This window comes from Bubalus kerabau, chromosome 10 (assembly GCF_029407905.1).
Source record: "Bubalus kerabau isolate K-KA32 ecotype Philippines breed swamp buffalo chromosome 10, PCC_UOA_SB_1v2, whole genome shotgun sequence".
NCBI classification, from domain to species: Eukaryota; Metazoa; Chordata; class Mammalia; order Artiodactyla; family Bovidae; genus Bubalus; species Bubalus kerabau.
In genome coordinates, this window is record NC_073633.1 from 28,365,696 (window position 1) to 28,371,695 (window position 6,000).

A 6,000-nucleotide genomic window follows, 5' to 3' on the forward strand; every position below is an offset into this window, starting at 1 on the left:
GTATACAAGAAAGTAGATTTTTTTGTAATTTGATCTTTATGATGACTGAACAGTATTCCATGGTATGTGTGTAATATAGTGTTTTGAATCGTTACCCCAATGAGGTACATAAGAAGGCAGATATTAATTCATGATTAGGAATTAATAAGATCATTGATATGACATGGAATTAACTCAAAACAATGAAGTTAGTGACTGAAGACTGATTGAAGGAGGGCTGTGAAGTTTAGATATGGTAGAAAGAGAAATAAAAGATTGGAAACTTCTGAGAAATAATATAACAATAGAGAGATCTGGGGACTAAATGATCATAAAGAGTCAAAGAACAAATGCAGCAGAAGTATATGAGTGTAAGAATCTGAGGATGCAAGATTTAGACAGGATATAAGATTTCAGAGGTGGAGTGGCATCTAACTGGAGAAGTATCACCACATTTTTTTGGAGTGTGGCCATGGGAGTTTGTGACTGAGAAGGATCCTAACTGATAGACTTCAGAGTTGATGAGTTCAGGCTTCTCTCTGAATTGTCCTCTCTGAATTAAATCAAGAAGAATTTTTGGTTACAGTAGAATCTTATGTGTTTACATCTTCAATATATAAGGAAGAGTGTGGCGGTGTCACACTGAATAATTCTCACAAACACACAGGATTGTAAGAGACAGTGCAGGGAGAGTTCGTAGAAGAGCAACTCTCTGAGAAAACGCTGAGCACATGTTTATTGGTAACTTGTCATGTAATCTTTAACTAAGAGCAGTAAAGCAAGACAGAGACCAGCACTCTGGGTTTAAGGAAGCTACCTTCTGGAGGTCTGCAGGAAATCACATGAGGGTCCTAAAGAAAGATCTTTGAAGAAAGGCGGGTTTTTTATCATGCAGAACAGCATCTTGAAATGCTGACCTGTCTGTCAACCAGAACATCTAACTTAAAGGCAGGGGAGAGCAAGCAAGGAAGAGGGAATGAGTAAGATTCAATTCCAGGAGACATTTCTGAGAAAACAGTAAAACATGGTTCCCACGGAAGAGTGTCTGATGTTTATAAAGATGAGAGTGATAAAAGGAATAGGGAAAAGTAGGGGTAAAAAGCAAAGCCCCAGAAAAATAAATGACCCAATCAAAAAATGGGCCAAAGAACTAAATAGACATTTCTCCAAAGAAGACATACAGATGGCTAACAAACACATGAAAAGATGCTCAACATCACTCATTATCAGAGAAATGCAAATCAAAACCACTATGAGGTACCATTTCACACCAGTCAGAATGGCTGCGATCCAAAAGTCTACAAGTAATAAATGCTGGAGAGGGTGTGGAGAAAAGGGAACCCTCTTACACTGTTGGTGGGAATGCAAACTAGTACAGCCACTATAGAGAACAGTGTGGAGATTCCTTAAAAAAACTGGAAATAGACCTGCCTTATGATCCAGCAATCCCACTGCTGGGCATACACACTGAGGAAACCAGAAGGGAAAGAGACACGAGTACCCCAATGTTCATCGCAGCACTGTTTATAATAGCCAGGACATGGAAGCAACCTAGATGTCCATCAGCAGATGAATGGATAAGCAAGCTGTGGTACATATACACAATGGAGTATTACTCAGCCATTAAAAAGAATACATTTGAATCAATTCTAATGAGGTGGATGAAACTGGAGCCTATTATACAGAGTGAAGTAAGCCAGAAAGAAAAACACCAATACAGTATACTAACGCATATATACGGAATTTAGAAAGATGGTAACAATAACCCTGTGTACGAGACAGCAAAAGAGACACTGATGTATAGAACAGTCTTATGGGCTCTGTGAGAGAGGGAGAGGGTGGGAAGTTTTGGGAGAATGGCATTGAAACATGTAAAATATCATGTATGAAACGAGTGCCAGTCCAGGTTCGATGCACGATACTGGATGCGTGGGTCTGGTGCACTGGGACGACCCAGAGGGATGGAATGGGGAGGGAGGAGGGAGGAGGGTTCAGGATGGGGAACACATGTATACCTGTGGCGGATTCATTTTGATATTTGGCAAAACTAATACAGTTATGTAAAGTTTAAAAATAAAATAAAATTAAAAAAAAAAAAAACAAAGCCCCAAAGGGTCAAAGACAAGAGTCTGTTTTTTTGGGGGGTGTGGTAGTGACAAGAATGCTGTTCTCATCTCTAAATTTGAAGTGTTTTAAATGAGGGAGGACCAGAAGTAACCACAAGCGAAAGAGCTCTATTACAAACAGTCATGTTTCAGTTAGGATATGCGGAAGAAATTTTTACAGGGACTACTGAATGTTTATTTTCAATAGAGTGAGGATTTAGAGGGCAAAGTAGAAAGCAGTGTGGGATGGTAAGAGGTAGTTAGGTCAATGTAGAAAATTAAACGGGTCAGACTCCTTGGTGAATCATTCCTCTCTTCAAGGAGTCAATCAGAGGTAGATGCAAATGTGCCTTCAAAGGTCCTAATACAGAGGAATGTGGCCAGAACCAGATCAACTGGTGCTCAGGTCTCTAAGAAGATGTCATAAATCAGTAAATTTTGGCTATCCCAGTGGATTATTTTCAGCAGTTTTCTTTTCTTTGTGTTCAGGAAATTGTCTTTTCTATGTGCCATATGTGTATACACTTGTTACTTGTTTCTTATAACCCTCTTACATCTTATCTACTTTGGGGCCAAGTCAATTTGAAATCACTTAGTATGCTGCACATTTCATGCAATTCTGATAGAATGGATTAGATATTCTTCTAATAGAATCAGTCTCTCAGATGTGCCTAACAGATGGAGTTTGTGAAACATTAGAATCCTCAATGTGGCATCATTCACATCGTATTCTTGGATATTCAAAAAGACAGAAATTTGTCCTGGTGTGTAGGATGTGTAAATGGCTATGTTTATCATACTTTGGAAATAGTTTTGATTCTGTGAGTGAAATCTGAGGTAACAGATACTTGTACTGAAGTCTCGGAAAGTACAATGAGAGGTGCTCTAGCAGTTTCCAAAGATCAGGATATCCCTTCAGGACACTTTTAGTCACCTTTCCCCTCATTTCCTCCTCTTCCCAGCTTTAGAGCTCACTTGCTTATTTCCTCACTTTGCTTTTCCTAAAACATATCTTTCTGTCTGTTTTATTTATTGAAGTGTTCTCAGTAATTAACATAGTACCTGATGAATAGTAGCTGCTTAATAAACATTTATTGAATAAAGAAATATTCTTGGCTGAACATTTTACTGACAATTGCTAGGGATGCAATAAAATACAGAGGGCATGAGTTAGATCTTCTATAAAAATAGAAGAAAGAGTCAAAGGACATCACATGGGATCTCATAATGAAGATAAGAATGTATTCCAAAATCCTTATTCATTCATGGACTCATCAAATTTTTCCTTCCTATTTACCTGTTTTCTTTCCTTCTTCCCACCCTCTCTCTTTTCCTTCCTTCCTTTTTTTATTTCCCATTCCTATCATTATTAAATGTGAAATTGGTCCCCAACTATTTTGTTAGGCTCTTCCTGTGAACTTCAGCTCATTCCAATACACACTTCTCTTTATCTCTGACATTCTTCATAGATTGTGATAAATGGCATAAATTTATGCTTGTTTTAATTTTTCTTTGAAAGTTTATTTATTTATTTTTAATTTTATTATTATTTACTTTACAATATTGTATTGGTTTTGCCATACATCGAATATTTTTAATTATTGTGTTTGTCATAAGGTGGTGGACACCAGATAGTTTGAAAGATTATGATTGCATGTAGCTAAATAGAGTCCCCTGGAAAGACGCAAGGAATTCTCCTAACTTTGCAAAAAAGAATAACAAAAAAATGTTCATTTAGACATCAGTTGATACTCATAGTCAGTGTGTTATCACAACTCTAAGTCAATGTAAATATAAACAATGCATATGATGATTCAGCAATGTGCCCAAGGAAGCACAGTGCTTGTCAATCCTAAAGTAGTGAACCAATGTTATTAATAAAAAGCCTCTTCTTATATTGTGGCTTCCCAGGTGGCATTAGTTGTAAAGAACCTGCCTGACAGTGCAAGAGATATAAAAGACACGGGTTCAATCCCAGGATTGGGAAGATCCCCTGGAGTAGGGCAAGGCAACCCACTCCAGTATTCTTGCCTAGACTCCATGGACAGAGGAGACAGTCAGGATACAGTCCAGAGGGTCACAAAGAGTCGGACATGACTGAAACGACTTAGCATACATGCACATTGTGTATAGATAAAGTATATTTGGATTGTTAAAATAAAAAATACAGGTAATTTCCTGTTTGTGGAGGATGCAAGATATGTCTTCTCACTCTGTTGAAGTATGACCACTCCACTTTGTTTCAACTGCAGAAAAAGCTCCAGGACATTATTAAATGAAAATCAAAGGGCACAGTGTAAAAAATCCAAATAAATTCAATTTAATGGCAAATCATTTGGTCTGTCTGTGTGTACATATGTATGTATGTGTATAAATGTGTATGCAGTTGCATAAAGTGATGTGCAAAGATATGTGTGTGTGTGTTCAATTGTGTCCAACTCTTTGCGACCCACTAGACTGTAGCCACTCAGGCTCTTCTGTCCATGGAATGTCTCAGGCAAGGATACTATAGTGAGTTGCCATTTCCTACTACAGGGAATCTTCCTGACCCAGGAATTGAACCTGCCTCTGTTGTGTCTCCTGCATTGGCAGGCAGATTCTTTACCACTGCACCACCTGGGGTTCAATTCAGTTCAGTGGCTCAGTCATGTCTGACTCTTTGCAACCCCATGGACTGCAGCAGGCCAGGCTTCCCTGTCCATCACCAACTTCTGGAGCTTGCTCAAACTCATGTCCATTGAGTCAGTGATACCATCCAACCATCTTATCCTCTTTCATTTCCTTCTCCTCCTACATTCAATCTTTCCCAGCATCAGGGTCTTCTCAAATGAGTCAGTTCTTCGCATCAGGTGGCCAAAGTACTGGAGCTTCAGCTTCAGCATCAATCCTTCCAATGAATATTCAGGACTGATTTCCTTTAGGATGGACTGGTTTGATTTCCTTGCAGTCCAAGGGATTCTCAAAAGTCTTCTCCAACACCACAGTTCAAAAGCATCAAATCTTTGGCACTCAGCTTTCTTTATAGTCCAACTCTCACACCAATACATGACTATTGGAAAAACCATAGCTTTGACTAGATGGACCTTTGTCACCAAAGTAATGTCACTGCTTTTTAATATGCTATCTAGGTTGGTCATAGCTTTTCTTTCAAGGAGCAAGCGTCTTTTAATTTCATGACTGCAGTCACCATCTGCAGTGATTTTTGAGCCCCCCAAAATAAAGTCTCTCACTGTTTCATTGTTTCCCCATTAATTTGCCATGAAGTGATGGGACTGGATGCCATGATCTTAATTTTTTGAATGATGAATTTTAAGCCAACCTTTTCACTCTCCTCTTTCATTTTCATCAAGGGGAAGCCTTTCATCAGTGAAACCTTTCATCTGGGGAACTGTGAAAAAAAATATATGTGATTGTAATAAGCAGGCTGATACGATATACATTAAACTGTTAGAAAAGGACAGTGGGAGGAATCTCCTTCATTTGGTGGAATGAAGGAGATACAGCTATGAGCCTTCACTTTTGCTCTGCCTGAGACTTTTATGATGAGATGGATCTATGTGCTGCTTAGAGAATATAGAAAATGATGAAAACTCTTTATAGAGGCAGGACTTCTAGACAGATTAAAAATAAATATTCACTTAGTTTTTGTTTCCTTAAAATTTTTTTTTATCACAAACATGTGTTCTAGAGTAATAACAAAATAACATTTCAGATTTTCCTCTGAGTAAGATCAATATGCAAGTGAAACAACTGTAATAATATGCGTTTCTGAGTATGGATTTGTCCTGGGTCCAAACGAAAGAAGCCTTTGGAACAGGAGAATTATTTGTATTTTCCTTATCTTTTCATCTTTAACACACTGAAACCAACATTTTATTGACACGAGGAGGAGCCATGACAAACTATTAATACCTCT